We start from the raw sequence: 21,026 nt of genomic DNA, 5'->3' as shown, positions 1-21,026 counted from the left end.
TACAGTCTTTATCTGACCAAACATACCAAAATTCTTGATGACTCATCTTGCACTACACACATTTTTGTCCAATTAAATCTCTCTAGCATTAGAATGTCCCTCCCCTAATCGAGCACGATAGTGATCGTCCACTTTTTCAGCCTTCTTGGTTCTGCCCAGAAGTATTTTTCCAATTAATATTTTCATAAAATCCCTCATAAAAGAGTTCTAAGAATCAAATCAACCAGCTCTGAGGTAAATCACAACATTACAAACTTGAAGCAAAAAGGTATTTCAAAATCTAACAAAAAGACAAAGGTACACAACTGTGTACTTAATGTCTTTCATGAGGGAATGAACTACAATCCCATCGAAACTTGCAAATGATGTAATCGAATTAATAATGTTGAAAAAATATACAAATATTGATTTAAAGTTGATTAACATTCATATATACTGTATATTGAGTTTGAGAGTGCAGGGGAGACCAAATCAATTGCATCATTTTCAGTGCATCATGGAATTGAGAGGTCGTTGCTGGGCTCTTTTGCCATGGTTTGTTTGCCGCCATTCTTTGATTGTTGGATGTTTCTTAGCAGGATCACGGCTAATGTAGTTATTCTCCACAAATTCTGCTATTAAACTGCTATTCTGCAATTAAAGATAGATGCACAAAGGCTTCTCTATAGAGTGTACCCAACACACACATTGGACGTGTTTTGCACTACTGCACATCAGGTTTCACATAATGCATTTACCCTTCAAATAGCCAATATTAGATTAAAAACAGAACTGCAATTAAGTAGTAACATGCATATATTGCCTTTGAGATGCATCTGTATGTAAATTACACAAGGCTGATTACTCAGGTGCAAAGCAGATTTAGACGGAAGAGGGAAATTGTGTTGAAGATCATTTAATAAAAACTGTAATGGTTTCTTGAAATTGAAAGTGTAAACAAAATGGGCCCAACAGGAAATATTACAGAACTGAAAAGAGAGAACATTGAAAGGAAAAAGCTCCAACATCAAATCTTAGACAAAGGATCTTTGAAAGAGAAGAAATACAAAGGCAGAAACAGTGCTGGTAGTTTGTTATGTAATTACTCTCTCAAAGATTTAGGTAATTAGCTTATTGATATTGACTTTATCTTAAGTGGTAAATGTTGTTTAGAACTAATTTCCAATGCTTTCCACATTTCACAGTAAAATAAGTCACTTCCACTGCATCAATACAAGTAGTACATTTTGACATGACTCAAAATGCCTGACTGTGCACCTGGCCCTTGCATCAATATACCAAGCAGAACATCAACAGATCCTATATTCATGATGAAACACAGTGGCTGGCTCTCTGTGCAGGACTTTAAGGATGAAGTGTCCCTTCAGGTGGCCACACAAAGCCTGAATCACTGTGGCTGCATGCCAAGTCTCTCCTCCAAAGTGTTACAGGAACAGCATGTTGTCACCTCAGTTCAAAAGTGGTACGCACTGCTTGATTTTTAATGATTGTTATTAGGATTATTACTTAAGATTTTTGAAAGCATGTTCTTGAGGTTAATTTGCATCACACCACAAGTTTTGCTAATGTGTCAAGAAATTCAAGTAGCACTCGAGAGAGTAATTAACAATTGGATAAACTTCCAGAGAATATTCCTGATTAAAATGAAAACATGATGTACTGTTTTATGTCTTGAGCTGTAAGAAGGTTTGGTCTTATTTTAATGAATTACATTTAATACAATGAAAAGTCATGGTTACTTGTGTAACCTCCGTTCCCTGATGGAGGGAACGAGACTTTGTGTCGATGTAGTGACACTAGGGGTCACTCTTGGGTGCCCGAGACACCTCTGGTCCAATGAAAATTGGCGAGTGGTATTTGCATGCCACTCCCCCGGACATACGGGTATAAAAGGAGCTGGTATGCAACCACTCATTCAGGTTTTATGCTGAGGAGCCGATATAAGGTCCGGCCATTTCAGCGGGTAGTTCAGCGTTGTGGCAGGAGGGACACAACGTCTCGTTCCCTCCATCAGGGTATGGAGGTTACACAAGTAAGCATGACGTTCCCTATCTGTCACTCACTTGATGTTGTGTCGATATAGTGACACTAGGGGACTCTATACAAAATGCCACAATTGGCTGAACTGTGTTACGTGAACTGGCGGTGTGTGGTGGGCAGACTACTGTGTGCCTCATAGCCAGAACACCAGGTCGACACGTAACCTCCCCCAACATAGTTATGAGTGTCGAACGGCCCTTTTTGGGGACAAGTCGACTACCCAAAAGATAGAGACAGGCTTAACCCAGTCGTGGCCTCTTTTCCCCTTCTTTTTTTCCACTCCCTAAAAAGGAAGGGGGATCTGACTGGGCCGCCAGGTCTAGTCGGGGGGTGTCCCTCCCAAGGGGAAGACACAGCGGAGACCACACCTCGCCCAAAGTGAGGGGGGGGATATTTAAGTGGAAAAATATGTCACATGGTCTTTCCAACCATGTGGAGAGTTTTCAAGGTAGATCCTGCCCAATGGGGGAGGAGTTACTACAAACATGGAGACTGGGGCAGAGGGGCTCTGCCCAAGGAAGACGCAGTTTGCCAACAGGGAAACGAATTAGCGGAAGATATATAATCGTATGGTGTTAGCCTTACAAGGAACCACCACATGCGGAGCACCTTCCCCAGAACAGAGCTCTTAGTTAGCGCGTGTACTGGGCCAGCAGCAAATCTCTCCGAAAACTCGACTGCCACAGGGCTCGGAGGAAGTCAACCAGGGAACAAAGTTTGTGAACACTACTGGGAATTAATGGCGCACGTCTTCAGCTCCAAGGGAGGTGGAAAGCGCTATGTGCAAGCGATACACCCGGCCATCTATCCCGGGCTTATCCGCTTGTGTTGCGTGCCACTACCTGGGACGAAACCGGTTCCACCCGGAGGTTGTAGAACCTTGCACATGTGTTGGGTGTTGCCCAGCACGCTGCTCTGCAAATGTCTGTTAGAGAGGCACCCCTGTCCAGGGCCCAGGGATCCGCTACACCCCTGGTAGAATGGGCTTGTAGCCAGTAGGGTGCTGCCAGGGCGGCATGTCCTGGGCGAGATATGCCATTGTTATGGCGTCAATGAGCCAGTGGGCGATCCTCTGCTTGGAGACAGCGCTTCCTTTCCGCTGTGCACCAAAGCAAACAAAGAGCTGCTTAGAGATTCTAAAGCTCTGCATTCGATCCAAAGAGATGCATAAAGCACGCACCGGACACAGCGACGACAGGGCTGGGTCTGCGTCCTCCTGGGGCAGCGCTTGCAGGTTCACCACCTGGTCCCTAAAGGGGTGGTGGGAACCTTGGGCACATAGCCCGGTCAGGGTCTCAGGATCACGTGAGAGTAACCCGGACCGAACTCCAGGCACGTTTCTCTGACAGAGAACGCTTGCAGGTCACCTACCCTCTTGATGGAAGTGAGCGTAGTCAGGAGGGCAGTCTTCAAGAAGAGTGCCTTAAGCTCGGCTGATTGCAAAGGCTCAAAGGGGGCTCTCTGTAGACCCTGAAGAACTACAGAGAGGTCCGATGAGGGAACGAAGCGCGGTCTGGAGGGATTAAGCCTCCTGGCGCCTCTTAGGAAACTGATGATCAGGTCGTGCTTCCCTAAGGACTTACCGTCGACTGCATCGTGGTGTGCTGCTATGGCGGCAACGTACACCTTCAAGGTGGAAGGGGACAGCCTCCCTTCCAGCCTCTCCTGCAGGAAGGAAAGCACTGATCTGACTGCGCATCTCTGTGGGTCTTCCCGACGGGAAGAACTCCACTTAGCGAACAGACGCCAATTAAAGGCATACAGGCGCCTCGTAGAGGGGGCCCTAGCCTGAGTGATCGTGTCTACCACCACTGGTGGTAGACCGCTTAGGTCTTCCATGTCCCATCCAGGGGCCAGACATGGAGATTCCAGAGGTCTGGTCACAGGTGCCAGATGGTGCCCCGTCTCTGAGAAAGAAGATCCTTCCTCAGGGGAATTTGCCAGGGGGGGCTGTCGCGAGGAGTGTGAGGTCCGAGAACCACGCCTGTGCGGGCCAGTAGGGTGCTACCATGCTCCTTGTCCTCCCTGACCTTGCACAGGGTCTGTGCAAGTAGGCTCACTTGGGGAAAACGCATATTTTGGCATGCCAGGGGGGCAGCTGTGTGCCAGCGCGTTTATGCCGAGGGGGTCTCGGTCAGGGCATACCAGAACGGGCAGTGGGGCGGATTCTTGGGAGGCGAACAGGTGCACCTGTGCCTGTCGAATCAACTCCAAGTCAGCTGGACCACCTGAGGGTGGAGTCTCCACTCTCCCCTGAGGGTAACCTGTCATGACAGCGTGTCCACTGTAGTGTTGAGGTTGCCCAGGATGTGAGTGGCTTGCAGCGACTTAAAGTGCTGCTGACTCCAGAGGAGGAGATGGCAGGCGAGTTGTGATATACAACGAGAGTGCAGACTGCCTTGGTGGTTGACATATGCTACCGTTGTCATGCTGTCTGTCTGAATTAACACGAACTTGCCCTGAATCAACGGCCGAAACCTCCGCAGGGTGAGCAGAATTGCCAACAACTCGAGGCAGTTGATGTGCCAATGCAGTCGCGGACCCGTCCAGAGGCCGGCGGCTGCATGCCCATTACAAACAGCGCCCCAGCCCATTTTGGAGGCATCTGTCGTGACCACGACGTGCCTGGAGACCAGTTCTAGAGGAACGCCTGCCCGTAGAAACGAGAGGTCGGTCCAAGGGCTGAAAAGACAGTGACAGACCGGTGTGATGACCATGCGACGTGTCCTGTGGCGCCATGCCCATCTCGGGACTCGAGTCTGGAGCCAGTGCTGAAGCGGCCTCATATGCATCAACCCGAGCGGGGTGGCCACCGCCAAGGATGCCATATACCCCAGGAGTCTCTGAAAATGTTTCAGTGGAACCGCTGTTTTCTGTTTGAATGCCTTCAAACAGGCCAGCACCGACTGGGCACGCTCGTTCGTAAGGCGTGCTTTCAAGGAGACTGAGTCCAACTCCAAACTGAGAAAAGAGATGCTGTGAACCAGGAGGAGCTTGCTCTTTTCCCAGTTGACCCGAAGCCCTAGTTGGCTGAGGTGTGAGAGCACCAGGTCCCTTTGTGCGCACAACATCACTCGAGAATGAGCTAGGATTAGCCAGCTAAGGCAGCCTCTGCGACCTTCATAAAGACGCGAAGAGACAGGGACAGGCCGAAAGGGAGGACTTTGTACTGATACGCCTGACTCTCAGACGCAAACCGCAGGAAGGGTCTGTGTCAAGGAAGGATCGAGACGTGGAAGTACGCATCCTTCAGGTCTACCGCCACGAACCAATCTTGATGCCGGACACTTGCCAGAATGCGTTTTTGCGTCAGCATCTTGAACAGGAGTCTATGTAAAGCCTAGTTCAGTACTCACAGGTCCAAGATTGGCCGCAACCCACCGCCTTTTTTCTGTATGATGAAGTAGGGGCTGAAAAACCCCTTCTTCATCTCGGCTGGAGGGACAGGTTCTATCAAACCCTTCCGTAGGAGGGTAGCGATCTCCGCGCAAGGTAGCAGCGTTTTCGTCCTTCACCAAGGTGAAGTGGACACCGGTGAACCTGGACAGATGCCCGTCGAAGTGAATCGTGTAGCCGAGTCGGACGGTCCGGACCAGCCCTCGTGACGGATTGGAAAGCGCAAGCCATGCGTCCAAGTCCCGTGCAAGGGGGACCAAAAGGACAACGTCATTGGACGTACCGGCAGGTGGGGTGGAGGCGGAGCTCGAGGTGCCACACCACATCATGGCCATGCTGAGTCTAAGGACATCGAAGCACTTACCTGGCTCCTTGTGACCACCCCTAGAACAGCCTGGGATTGGGGAGGAAGAGGCCTGTTCTCGTGACCCGTGGAGACTGTCACATTGGGGTGGATTTGTGCCACAGCTGGGCTCTCAGGGGCGGGAGACCACCGCTGGAGCACCAAACCTGCCAAATAGAGTGGTGGATGTGGTCGTGATGACGGCCATGCATACCGGATATGTGACCCAGGGAACAAGGAAACCGCTCTTGCTGAGCTCTTGAGTACTGCAGCCACTTGGGCATGCAGCGCAATTAAATGCAAAAGGTAACAAAAATATGGAGAGATCTGCTTACCAGCTCCAGAGCAGCGGGTTTCGTTGTCCCTGGGTTGCCTGTCTCAAGGGCACTTTGAAGCCTTTCACGGGTTCTGGGCGGCCGCGAGACGGGTGGCATCTGCTTCCTGCAGTGGGCTCCACGCCGAGGCCGGGCCGAAGGGGTGGGCTGCGGCGGAGCTGGTGCAGTCACCGCAGGAGGACGCCCTTGGCGATGAGTAGATGGGGTGCGGGGTCTTGAGGCGCGCTGGGGCAGGATATGCCGGCTAGCATCTGTCTACTGCTCCACCATCGAGAACTGCTGGGCAAAGTCCTCGACGGTGTCGCCGAATAGGCCCGCTTGGGAAATGGGGGCAGCAAGGAACCGTGTCTTGTCAGCCTCGCCCATCTCGACCAGCTTGAGCCAAAGGTGGCACTCCTGGACCACTATCAAAAATCAAATCACTTTATTGTCACATAGCCATATACACAAGTGCAATGGTGTGTGAAATTCTTGGGTGCAGTTCCGATCAACATAGCAGTCATGACAGTGATGAGACATATACCAATATACACTAACATCAAATTAACACAACACAATTTAAACATCTGTTATACACATAATTACACTCAACAATATACAAATAATAACATACACTGTACAGTATACAATACGCTGTTTTTTTTTTGTTTTTTTTTACTATATAGATACACATTATTCAATAAAAATTACAAATAAAAATATATATTAAAAAAAGTATATGTATATATATATATATATATATATATATATATATATATATATATATATATATATATATATAGAATGTACAGTATTGTACTGTATTGACATTCAGGCTGTCGGTTGATAGTCAGTTGTTAAGAGAGAACATAATATAATAATAATAATATAATTTATGACAGTCCGGTGTGAGATATAAGAGTAAGGGTAATAAAGTGCAGTGCTGATGTATTTTGATCGTGGGAGATCAAGAGTTCAGAAGTCTGATTGCTTGGGGGAAGAAGCTATCATGGAGTCGGCTGGTGCGGGTCCTGATGCTGCGATACCGCCTATCTGATGGTAGCAGTGAGAACAGCCCATGGCTCGGGTGGCTGGAGTCTCTGATGATCCTCCGAGCTTTTTTCACACACCGCCTTGTATATATTTCCTGGAGGGAGGGAAGCTCACCTCCGATGATGTGTCTGGCAGTTCGCACCACCCTTTGCAGTGCTTTGCGGTTGTGGGTGGTGCTATTGCCATACCAGGCGGAGATACAGCCAGTCAGGATGCTCTCCACAGTGCAGGTGTAGAACCGTGTGAGGATGTGGCGGTTCATTCCAAACTTCCTCAGCCGTCTCAGGAAGAAGAGGCGCTGGTGAGCCTTCTTCACAACGACTTCAGTGTGGAAGGACCATGTGAGTTCCTCAGTGATGTGGACACCCAGGAACTTGAAGCTGCTGACTCTCTCCACTGGTGCTCCATTGATGGTGATGGGACTGTGTTCTCTGTCTTTTCTTCTGAAGTCCACCACAAGCTCCTTTGTCTTACTGACGTTGAGGGAGAGGTTGTGCTCCTGACACCAGTGTGTCAGAGTGTGCACCTCCTCTCTGTAGGCTGTTTCATCATTGTCAGTGATCAGACCTACAACCGTCATGTCATCAGCAAACTTAATGATGTCATTGGAGCTATGTGTTGCCACACAGTCATGTGTGTACAAGGAATACAGTAGTGGGCTGAGAACACAGCCCTGCGGGGCTCCAGTGTTGAGGGTTAGTGATGAGGAGATGTTGCTGCCTATTCTAACCACCTGGCATCTGCTTGACAGGAAGTCCAGGATCCAGCTGCACAGCGAGCTGTTTAAGCCCAGAGCGCGGAGTTTCTCATCTAGCTTGGAGGGCACTATGGTGTTGAATGCTGAGCTGTAGTCTACAAACAGCATTCTCACATAAGTGTTCTTTTTTTCCAGGTGGGAGAGAGCAGTGTGTATTGTAGATGCAATGGCATCATCAGTGGAGTGGTTGTTGCGGTAAGCAAACTGCAGCGGGTCAAGATTGAGTGGCAATACAGAGCAGATGTAATCTCTGATTAGTCTCTCAAAACATTTGCTGATGATGGGGGTCAGAGCAACAGGACGCCAGTCATTTAAACAAGTTATTTTTGATTGTTTTGGTACAGGCACAATGGTGGATGTTTTAAAGCATGTGGGGACTACAGACAAAGAGAGGGAAAGGTTGAAAATGTCCATAAAAACACCAGCCAGCTGGTTCGCGCACGCTCTGATGACGTGGCCCGGAATGCCGTCTGGGCCCGCGGCTTTGCGGATATTCACCCGTCGGAAGGATCGTGTTACATCCGCTACAGAGATGGAGAGTGAACTAACCTCTGTAGCTTCAGCCGCGAGAGCTCTCTCCGCAAGGGCGGTGTTATTTCCCTCGAAACGAGCATAAAAAGTATTTAGCTCATCCGGTAGAGAGGCAGCGGTGTTCATGGCGGAGTTTTTATTCCCTTTAAAGTCCGTGATGATGTTAATTCCCTGCCACATGCTTCTAGAGTTGGTGGTGTTAAACTGTCCTTCAATCTTGCTCCTGTACTGGCGTTTTGCTGTTTTGATAGTTTTGCGGAGGGCATAACTGGCTTGTTTATGCTCCTCCGCGTTCCCGGAATTAAAAGCGGAGGTCCGCACATTAAGTGCCGTGCGAACATCGCTATTGATCCAAGGCTTCTGATTCGAAGCTGCTGACTCTCTAGTGTGGCCATTGTCTGCCCGAGAGACCGCGCCGTAACCTCCGTCGCTCGGAGAGCGAGGTTGGTCGCCGAGCGCAGTTCCTGCATCAATCCCGGGGCGGAACTACCCTTGTGCAGTTCCTTTAGTGCCTTGGCGGACTTGCAGGAGAGCCATGGCGTGCAGAGTGGAGGCGGCTTGTCCAGCGGCACCGTAGGCCTTGGCCGTCAGAGACGACGTAAACCTACAGGCCTTGGATGGGGGCTTTGGGCACCCGTGCCAGGTGGCGGCACTCTGCGGGCATAGGTGCACCGCGAGCGCCTTTATCCACCAGGGGATTGCCGAATAGCCCTTGGCCACCCCACCATCGAGGGTAGTGAGGGCAGGGAAGCTGAATAAATCGGGACAGGGCAGTAAAAAGTGCCTCCCGCGACCTTGTCAGCTCTTCATGCACTTCTGGGAAGAACGGAACGGGGGTGGGGCGTGGCTTTGAGCGGCGCAGCGAGCCCAGGAACCAATCACCGAGCCGCGAGGGTTCAGGGAAGAGCAGAGGGTTCCACTCTAGCCGCCGCTCGCGGCTGCCCAGGAAAGCATGTCATCATCTCTGCATCAGCCTTCGTCCCCGAAGGGAGGAGCCCAGCTGAGGCTTCCGACTGGATGAGCCCACTCTCCGATGCTGCGCTCGAGAGCTCATCACTTTCGCGGGCTCTGAATAAGAGGTCGAACTCGCCGTGAGACAAGCCGGCGGACTCATCCGGAAGCCCGATTGGGGCAGACGAGCTTGCTGGGGAATGGGAGGGCCGCGGGGGGATACCCGGCGGAGGCGGTCCCATTGGGGCCCCCAAATCGCCCCCAGTGCTAGCCACGCTGGCCTCATACCCCGTGTGTAAAAGGACCAAGGCGGGGAGCCTCTGGGGTGGCTTGCTTTCTTACGAAGGCGAGCCACGACCGAAACGTTGCCATGGACATGTCCTCGCAATGAGAACATGACCATCCACAAACGCTGTCTCCACGTGAGCACTGCCCAGACACGAAAGACAGTGATCGTGACCATCAGAAGGCAAGAGATAACGAGCGCAACCAGGAATAACACACAATCGGAAAAGCATCTTTAGAAAGACGCGTCTTTTAAAAGACGTTCCGTGTGTGCCGCTCTTTTAGAGAAATATACTCTTTTATTTCTGCCGAAGTGCCCAGGGGCATTCTCTGCAGTTCACCAGTGCAAAGGGGGGAGAAGCTGCTGAAATGCGCCGTCAGATCCAGCAGAGGTGAATGAACAGGCGTGAGAATTCAGCTCAGTGAGCATGACCGTTCGGCTCCGAAGAGAAAATCTGAATGAGTGGTTGCATACCAGCTCCTTTTATACCCGTATGTCTGGGGGAGTGGCATGCAAATACCACTCGCCAATTTTCATTAGCATTTTATCAAAGACCAGAGGTGTCTCGGGCTCCCAAGAGTGACCCCTAGTGTCACTACATCGACACAACGTCGAGTGAGTGACAGATAGGGAACATGCCTTAAAACAAACCGCGCACACGTGCCTGAATTAAACCTTGCAGTTATGTAAAAAAAATTAAGCTGGGATATCCAGTTATCAGGTGTCTCATTCAGATATCTCAGCCTCTCCTGTGTAAAGCATTCAAAACTGGCTAAGTCACATTTCTATTCAAATAATCAGAGCTTTGACTCCTCCTATTAAAACTAGCAGGTATTTTGCTTAGTTTGTAGTTCCTTGACCTGGTTTCTATGTGCCAAGAGAAATGTAGAAGGGATGTTTCTTCATTTCCTGAAAGAACTGGAAAATGACAGTGGAAGGGATCCTTCCAGAGATAACAGCCTGGAGAGATTCAATTACTTGAAAAAAGATGACTTTGAAAATGAATGGGACAAAGTGGCTGAGCACAAGTTTGGTCAAGTCTATAAGGTGAAGCTTAAACTCTGGCAGGAAACATGTGCCCTAAAGACCATGACCAGTGATCATAAGTAGTTAGTTGTCTTACAGTATGTTTTAAAGTAGTATTAATGTGTATTATCTGACTGTTGTACTGAAAGTTGTGTTGAACACTTTTTGGTAATTAGACAACATTAAAGTACATTGTATTAGATATATGCTTACTTTGTGTCTGTTTGTTCCTCATTATTTTTTTAATATTCTTTTCTTCTAAACTCAGCACTATATTTTTTTTTTTGTCCCATCAGGATCATGATAAATATGTCCAAAATTGGCAAAGTGAAATTCAATTACTTAATCTCCATTTACGGAATAAGCAAAGATCCATCAGTTTTAGTGATGGAATATATGAGCAAAGGATCCCTGGACAACATCCTCAAGAGTCATGTCTTAATGTGGCTCAAGAAGTTTCAAATGATCCATAGCCATGGGCATGAATTTTCTGCACAGTCTTAAGCCTCTCATTCTTCATTTGAATTTAAAAACCAGCCAACATCCTTCTTGATGATCATCTGCATGTGAAGGTGAGTCAAATACTATTTAGAATTAATTTCAGTGGAAAAAATAGTTCACCCCAAAATGACAATTCTGTCATTGTTTACTCACCCTCATTTCTTTCCAAACCTGTGTGACTTTCTTTCTTATGCAGAAGACAAAAGGAGAAGCTAAAATGAATATCATGGTCCGGTCTGTCTTTTCAATACAATAACAGTGGATAGTGCCTCACTTTAAAACTTGAAAGGAACCCAAAAGTATAATAAAAGTAGTCTATGCGACTTAAGCATTATATTTCAAGTGAGAAAAGCTTGTTCACGTTGATTTGCATGTTCATGCAAGAACTTGTTTTTTGTTACACGCTAAAAACACGCAAGCCACTGTGAATGAGCTTCACTCATAGTGCTCTGGAATTCAAAGAAAAAATGACTTAAATTTTGGGCTGTTTCTCAACAAAACCCATCAAATGTCTTCAGAAGACTTGGAATATGATGCACGAGTCGCATGGACTACTTTTATGATACTTTTGGGTCTTTTTATAAGCTTTAAAGTGAGAGACTATTAGGGCTAGGTATCAACAACCACCTCATGATACGATACATATTGCAATACATAGGCTGTCACTATACAATATATTGTGTTACATCACAATATCATAACTGAATTGCTACCGAAACTGCAACGAGTGAATGTGAGAGCCTGAGAATATCCGTGAGAGAAATAGTGAATCTACTAGTTCAGTTTCGATCTCTTGCGCTTCATCAAATCGTTTCTGGTCTCAGAGTTTGCGCTCATTTTTATAAGACCTGATTCTTGAATGCACAAACAGATTAATTAAAACATTGATACAGGCATAGAGTATCAATAGAATATAATATATATAATATCGTGTTATATCGATATATGATTGTATCGGCACAGCCCGTGTCACTATCAACTGCCATTGTATTGCAAAGACAGACCAAGATATTCTCCTTTTATGTTCTGCATAAGTCATGCAGGTTTGAAATTACATGAGGGTAAGTAAACGATGACAGATTTTCATTTCGGTATGAACTATTCATTTAAAAAGCAATAATGAAAGCAGTTTTAGACTACATTTACTTCTAAAAGATTTCAGATTTTGGCCTCATTAAATGGGAGGAGTTCTCTAGTATGACGGAATTCGTTGAAAACCTAACTGCTTGAGGAAATATACACTATGTACCTCCAGAGACCTTTACCCAGAATCCTGAATCCCCTGGAACCAAGTATGATGTATACAGGTGAGAGTTCATGACTTGCAAAACATTACAGTATGTGTGTCAATTTAAAACTTGTGGAAAAAAATGGAATACCATGAAATAAACTTCAAAGCTTATTCTCACCTTGCAGCTTTTCTATTGTTATGTGGGAAATTCTCTCTCAGCAGTGCTCATATCAAGGTATATCTTGTTCCCAATTTTACACTCTGTTTGTTATGATGGAGCTCAAAGCAGAAACATTATTTGTGTTCTGAAGTTCATTAATTGGAATTTGTTTAGTACAGTGACAACACTGCAAGCAATTTGTTCTGTTCTCTTTGACACAGGGCTGAGTATGACAGAAATATTAATCAGAGTGTCAACTGGCAAAAGGCCTAGTGTTGAGAAGATCCCTGAAGACAAGCCCCCAGAGTGCCACGACATGATCGGTGTCATGGAGTAATCCTGGCACCAAGACTGCAACCAGCGACCTGCTTTCTCCGGAAACTAATCTAATTTTTGTCCCCTTTTCTGTTTAATGTGGACAATTATGGTGCTCTATTATCTAAAGACAAAGTCTCAGCAGACATTTGCTTTGTAGCTTTACTGGTTTTGCTTCGTAAGCTTCTTCTGAAATTACAATTAGAAAAGAACCCCAAGAGTGTTGCATCTTTCATCAACCTCCTATTCCCTCTGTTGTATCTTCATCAGGTCACCTTTGGTAAAAGATCTAATTAAATTATTTTATTTAGTTGCTGTGGGATGGAATGCTAATGTTCATCGTATGTATTCAAGCACTGAAGTACTTGACTAAGCTTCTGCTAATTTTGTTGCCGTGTTGTATAATGAGCTGAATACGATTAAACTTGTTCATCAGATTACGGAAAATGAGATGTGATTAGCAGGGTTATATGCTCAACGATTTTATCTCTCACATTATGGGCTGTCCAATTAAGATGCCCCTCCATTAAAGCGGCTGAAAGGCTGTCAATCATTGGCTCGCAGATAGCACATTTATCCAAATGAGCACTGTTTCCCAAAGTGACACTGATCGGGATCATCTCCATTTCTCTGCAGAGACAGTTCGGTTGACTGAAGTCCTTAGTGAAGTCCTGAAAATCCCAGACACGAAGTCACAGGGCGAGATAAGGAAGAGTCTGATTGAACAGGTTTGGCTGAATGTAAGTGAGACCTCCAGTGCATGTTTAGACCATAGTACACCATCAGCACATAAGGTGTTAGCAAAAGTAATACTGAACAATGTGCTGTTTGCAATCCATTACAACTTTACCTTCATGCTTTTCCATTTATTGATGTCAGTGTAAATGTTGTTTGTCACACAAAAGGTATAACACTTATTCTACTTGTTTCTTTGCATTAGGCATCAAACCAAACTGCTGACACTTCAGGCAAGTATTTTATATGAAGTACTTGCATTCAAAGACTGAATTGTCAAGAAATTATGCAGTCATATTCTTCTTTTTTCTGTACAAACTTTCTGCACTAAACAAATTCACATTATCCTAACAAAGGCAACAAATGCTAACATTTAAAAAATTCTAAGGTCATGTCCACACTAAAGGCTGGATCACACTGCACAAATTTAATGCAGAATTTAGTCACGATTTTCAGTTGGCTCGAGTTGGTGCTAGTTAGTGCTAGTCAGCAACAGTCTGCAGATTTTGAGAACGTGTGAGTCAGAGCAAATCGTGTAGTGTATGATGGGTACCAACTCCGATTTATTACCCTACAACTAGGATGTTTTATATTTTTTTGAGCCGACTATCCACAAAAGCAGAAAAAAATTCATAGTGTATGATGTTGCACAACTCAAATCTGATGTCATACGGTGAGCAGCCAATTGAAATAGATTGCATGGTGCCATGAAGCTCACAAAATGGAGATGGCATGAACAAGGATTCAAGTGGAGTTTAACTTTTAACACCACTCACATCGCATTGTCTCTAGATGCCACAAATGGTGGGCATCTTCACACCCAAATCCGCACCCAAAAACGTTTGGCTCATTTCTTTTACAGTTCAGCACATAGAGTTGCAACAGCAGGCAGTTCCCATATACATGTTTGTTTACATCTTTTATGCGGCTCTTAGAACAGGAGGGTGTGTTTCTGCATGAATTTGTAATTGGAGCAGATCGACTTAACAGTCTGGATCCCCAATCGTTTGTGGTGTGATGGCCAGTTTTTGTCTGTAGTTATTTTCAAAGTTGGTAAGAGTATGATGCCTAGAGTACTGCATACTTTGGAAAAAGATGATATTATGAAATGGGAAACTGAGTCTTCAACTCTGTTTCAACGTAGTTTTTTTTTTGTTTTTTTCAACTAATTTTTAGTTTTTAACTCAGTTTGAGGTTTCAACTGAGTTTTCAACTTTTTTTGTTTTTTTCTGGACTGGCTCGTTTTTTAGATGCAGTGTAAAGTTAAAAAAATTTTAAGGCTAGGTTACACTGCCCCAACAAATGGCAACAAATGGCTAAAATTTCGAATAGTCTAAGGCTGTGTCCACACTAATACGTTGTCGTTTGAAAGCGCATAGATTTTTTTTTAGCTGTTTACCCCTTTTCATCCACACTGGAACACTGTTTTCCTCTACCAATAATGGAAACTTGCTTTTTAGTACAGAATTCTTTGGAAAACAATGACGTTAGGAAATGAAAAACTGAGCTGACAGCTTGAAAACTGAGTTGAAAAATCAAAATTGAGTTAAAAAAGTTTCCTAACATCATCGTTTTCTAATGTACACAGTACTTAAGAGCAAGTTTCAGTTTTGGGTGGAGGAAAAATACATTCTGGTGTGGATGAGATGTGTAAAGATACAGTTGTGCTCAAAGGTTTGCATACCCTTGGAGAATTGGTAATATATGTACCATTTTTTAAAGAAAACATGAGTGAGCAGGCAAAACACATTTCTTTTATTTCTTATGGGATTCATATTCAACTGTAGGTTATAACAGAATGGCACAATCATGAAACAAAACATAGCAACAAAGAAAAAAATGAAATGACCCCTGCTCAAAAGTTTGCATACCCTTAGTTCTTAATACTGTGTATTGCCCCCTTTAACAAAAGCCCTGCACAAGTTTTATGAGATCTGCAGCCTGCTAACGGACTGTGGGGCTGATACCACCCTCAGCGATGGTGACCAATGGACCGCGCTGCATTTTGCCACCCAGGCTGGTGATGACAGAGCCACTCGCCTTTTGTTAGACAATAAGGTGAGAGCTGATGCCAAGGAGAAGGGTGGATGGATGCCTTTGCACTTAGCTGCTCAGAACGGCCACGAGAACATCGTGAGGATCTTGCTCCCACGTCTGGATAGTGTGGATGAGAAAAAGCGCCAATCTGGCTAAACGGCACTTCACGTGGCTTGCGTTTATGGCCATGTAAATATAGTCAAGCTCTTGCTCAAACAAGGAGCTGATTTAAACAAAGCAGATAACTTCCAGTCCACAAAATTTACACCAGGCAGCAGATGAGGGGCACTTCAGAGTAGTGCATTTGCTGGTGAATAAGAAAGCTGATGTGCAAAAAGTTGATGAACGAAGCTGCAGTCCCCTTCACTTTGCCACTCTCAAATGATACACAGGCATCTGCAGACTCTTATTGAGTAAATGAGCAGAACCTGACAGCAGAACCCATCAGAATTGGACAGCCATGCACCTGGCATCCCTAAAGGGCCATCCCGAAACTATTCTTGTGTTGGAGGAGAACCACGGCTCAGTCAACGTCCAAGGGAAGGATGGTTGGACACCTCTACACCTGGCCTGCCATCATGGACAGGAGGAAGTGGTTTCAGTCCTATTAGCAGCAGGTGCTGACCCAAACTGGGCAGAGGATAATGGCTGGACACCCCTCCACATGGCCTGTAACAGTAGCTGCTTCCCTAGTGTCCTACAGCTGATATCCCATCAAGCCAATGTGAACGCCCTGAACAACAACCAGTCGACACCATTACATTTAGCTGCCCAGCTCAGCAACATCCCTGTTATCAAAGCTAATGAATAATGCACAGCAAGCTATGCTGGACTCTAAAGGATGTACTGCCGTAACCTTGGCTCAACAATGCAACAACACAGAAGCTGTGCAGTTACTGGACAGCTAGTATAGAGGTTGAAATACAGAGAGCGAGCCATGTTCAGTGACAGATAACTCCACCATTAAGAGGAGTCGAGCATTGATTTCTACTATTGATTTCCTCCCTCTGCAAAGCCTATTCTTATAAACACAGTCACTGCTGTTCTTGATTTAGATTCCAAGAATTTAACACATTTGTATGGGTTTAGTAAACAGCTCAGGTGTGTTCTCAGAATGTAAGTATTTGAAATTAATCAAAACTATTACATGTAACACTATCAGTACATATATTTGTTGAATATTTTTTCAGGGTAAAAATGTGTTTACCACAAAGTGTGGGATGTTTATACCTTCAGTAATTATGTATTTAATTAGATTTATTGCTTTTATACTTATGTCATGTTCCCTCGATCTGTATGCAGTAATATTGTAATGCTGAAAAAATCATAACCATTCATGGCATTCAAATGGCATTCAAATGGCATGTTACTTTCACAGACTAAATACAGGTCTAAACGGGATCTAAAACGTATTGTGATTAGATCACAAAAAACACATACCAACGTGGTCAAAAACGCATCTGAAAGTATCACATTTGAGGTGTAAACGCTAATCCGTCCTGCATGCATCCCGGCAGCAGAGAAGCACCACCCTTCACCTGCCAATCAACCGCTGGTTCTGAGCGGTTTTAAAAGAAAATAACCATTCGATCTGAAAAAATTAAAAAGCTGATATATACACAAGCGTGAGAACTTCACAGGTCTTCTTCAGTGTGTCTGATATCAACATGCAGAGGGACACATATGAGAAGCACAAACATCTTCAGCTCAGCTTAATACAACTAATCCACTAAAATAATGGATAATTCTGCTCGAAATGCTGATTTTTTGCTTGGATTAAATTTCAGCTGCATCAGGGAGAAATAGCATGCCATTTTATTTGCACTTACTTTGTTTTTTCTGACTTTGTTGCAGTTTATTATCATGCAGGAACACTCTGACATAGTGATTGATGTATGTCCTCATGAAACAGAGTCCCTATCCTCCAAATCCGATCACAAGTTGTCACAGAAGACACATTTAAATCACCAGGAGTAAACAGCGATGTGTCCCACCTGACCACATGTGATCGGATCACCTGAGACACATCGTAATACCAGGTGGAAACACTGCAAAATGGCTTCAAAGTTACTGGTTTTAGTGTTGATTTTGTACTTACAATTCAGTTAAACACATCTGTCACAGGCCAGATCATAGTCTAATCCTAAAAAGGGCATGAATTCAAAGATACAGTATCTCAGAAAGATAATGTATTACTATTTTCCAACACGTCATGTCCCAAATAATACATTTTCATGTTTTCTTCAAAATTATCCTTTTACTTTGAATTTTATAGCTGGTAGAAATCGTGAAAATACAACTGAAGAGATAGGAACATTTGCTTTGATGTCAGCTGCCTTCTCAAAAATGCTGCCATGTTACTTTTAGATATACTGCAGATTGTCAGTTGATGTCAGAGTTTTTATTCAAAGTCACTTGACCTTAGTATTGCAAGTACTCCTTTTTCAGTAATTTTCTCTGAAATCTGGCCCACTCACGTTTTGCTCATCACCCTAGCCTTTCAAATGTTTGTATCCCCCAGGATTCAAAAAACCTTTTTAGGGCAAAGAAATCTGATTATAGTCATATTTCAATTTTGGCAAAATCTGTAATTACTGTTTTGCATTTGCACGGCAGTGCAGTCGTAAATATTTTTATATTTATATCATACTGGTGCTATACTGGCAAAGCATATTTAAATGAATGTGATGTCAGCTCATGACTGAAATGCAGACGTTTTGTATCTGACTTTAAATTACAGTACATTATACATATCAGAATATGATTGAAAAGCTTAAATATATACTTCATTGCAGTAATTTCACATATTGTCTTGCTTGTTGTAGAAGAGAACTAGTAACGAGGATTCTGAGCTGTTGAAACAAACATCTGAATATCAGAATTGCTCTTTTATTTACAAGGTTCCTCCTTGCTTTTATCCTAGTGTAGGATAATAAAACATCAATGCTTTGTGAAGGAATTTGAACACATGCACCCCATTGTCACACACTGCAGTTTGGTCTGCGGCCTCTCCACTGTAACATACATAACACTTTCAATACTCAATACCTCATTAAAGTCTGCAAAAGAACAATTGCTTTCACAAACATGTCTACTGCATGTCTTCTCTGTCGATGCAACCCTCACTGGTAAGCTGTTATTTAAAATTAAATAGTCTTTTTTATGTAATAGCATGTTTTTAATGCAGTTTTTTTTTTTTTTTTTTTCTGCAGAGGGATGTACTCTAAAGAAACAATAAAACAGTAACCTTACATGGGATTAGAAACATACAAATTAAAACAAACATACATAAGACTCCAACTGACCTGAATGTTGAGGGCCTAATTCCAGCTAAGGAAAGGAGGCTTTGCACATACTATGGCTCAGTGGAGGATTGCTCTTTTTTTGTGTGTGTATGTTTGTAAAGAAAAACTGAGGGGGGAATACAGATTAAGCGCAAGCTTCCCACTGTGACTTACACTTGTAAAATATCCTTGATTTAATTTTATTAACTAGATTTTAGTGTTCGGATCCGGAGATAAAAATCATTAGAAGACCTGTTTTTTTGTTCAGTTGCATTTTTCATTTATACTGTATGTGGCCTCATCTTTCAAAATACCTCAGCCCAACTTTTTTTCTGTGAACTATTTTTAATGCACCAATGCGCATCATATTTGAAGATTAGGTTTAAATCTCCACAGAAAATTAGATTAAAATATATAATTTATACCCAAGAGCACACAACCCATGAGATGTGGTGGGGAAATAAAGTGCCGTTTCTGAAAGAAGATGGCTGGTGAAGTATGACCAGTGATAGCTGTCTGAGTTTCATTTTATTTCATTACTGTTTTGGCTCCTTCAGGTAACCATACATTAATAGCTCTACTTATGAGTGTTTTCTTATTTTACCTAGTGTGCCCCAAACCCTCTTCCACAGAATCACACCTTAGTCTCACTGTCAAAAAAGGTTTTGTTAAATTACAAGGATGTCATTGTTTAATGTCACCAAGTCTGTGTTGAATTAGAACATTTATGTTGAGAAGTCCCCCTGCACTCTTGTCTGGGACAAAAAAACAAAAACAAAGAGGATTTTTGATAGAATAATCTCAATTTTGGTGACAGAATTAAACTTGAACAGATACATTTACACTAAATACAACAACAACAACAAAAAAAAAAAAAAAAAAAAATAGAATACAAACTAATTTACTTGAACTTAGTTGAAAACAGTAATAAACAGCAGCATTTAACTAAACATTTCGCTATGAAATAAGTAGACCTAAAATACCAAGCAGGGATTATTGAATCTGTTCATGGTCCAATGGAGGTAGAATGAAATTGAAAATTTCCTCAGCTACCGTATCAACATGAGAGAGAGAGGACTGTTTGGGATGAACCGATTCACTAGACTGACTTTCCAGGGCTACATATGAGAGGCAGGATTGTTTAGGGAGAACTGATTCACTATAAAGATTCTGACTGTCCAACGCTACATACGAGAGGAGAGTTTCGAAAAGCGCGGTTGGTTGCAGCTTGCTCAGCAACAAAACTTGTGTGCTACTTTTAATTACAATAACTTCCCATCACTGGTAAATAAAATGTTGTTTTACTGTATGCTGAAGTACTGTGGCTAAAGGTGCCTCTCTGAAGACAAATTTTTCGGTTTGTTGGTTTGTAGCATCATTCAAAACAAATAAAAATGAAATTTAAGATAAGCTAGGTTTATGCTAACATTAGCAATGCTGCTAGCTTAACATTGAATTCTGCTGTATAAACTGGATTAAAACAAATCTGAATCACACTAAATATTTCGAGAGTGACAACAACATCTTACATTTAAGTGATAAAGCTAACAAACTGAATTCATAAACATTGTGATAAACAATCTCTATCTCTAATAACAGACACAATGCTTTGTGCACCAATTTCAGGCAGCAGACAGGTAGTAATACCTGTCATAATAGTGTCAGAGTGTTGGATGATGTCAACGTTTCTCAAATTAGACAAAATTATACTGTATTTTACACATTTGTGACAAATACTGAAGTGTTTGCCATTAAAAGGATAGCTAACCCATAAATGACAATTATCTCATCATTTACTCACCCTCATGCCATCCCAAACTCGCACAACTTTCTTTCTTCTGCAGAACACAAAGATTTATTTGAAGAATCACAAATATATATATATATATATATATATATATATATTTGAGTCTATTTCTAAGATTTGCGCATTTAAATTTCATAACAAAATTCTATCTCAATGTTTTTTTATACAAAATTAAATTAATAAAACTGAAAATATTTTAATTTTATTTTATTTTGTTTAAGATTACTCAATTTAATGGATTTTTGTTTTAATCGAAAAG

General features: G+C 43.5%; 1 pseudogene; it reads left to right on the top strand.

The window, feature by feature from the left end:
- Positions 1-10,565: 10,565 nt before the first annotated feature.
- Positions 10,566-16,584, top strand: LOC127429678 (ankyrin repeat and protein kinase domain-containing protein 1-like; annotated as a pseudogene).
- The last annotated feature ends 4,442 nt before the right edge of the window (positions 16,585-21,026 follow it).

This window comes from Myxocyprinus asiaticus, chromosome 39, assembly GCF_019703515.2.
Source record: "Myxocyprinus asiaticus isolate MX2 ecotype Aquarium Trade chromosome 39, UBuf_Myxa_2, whole genome shotgun sequence".
NCBI classification, from domain to species: Eukaryota; Metazoa; Chordata; class Actinopteri; order Cypriniformes; family Catostomidae; genus Myxocyprinus; species Myxocyprinus asiaticus.
Note: the sequence above shows the minus strand (reverse complement) of the source record. Positions and strands in the feature narration are given on the sequence as shown.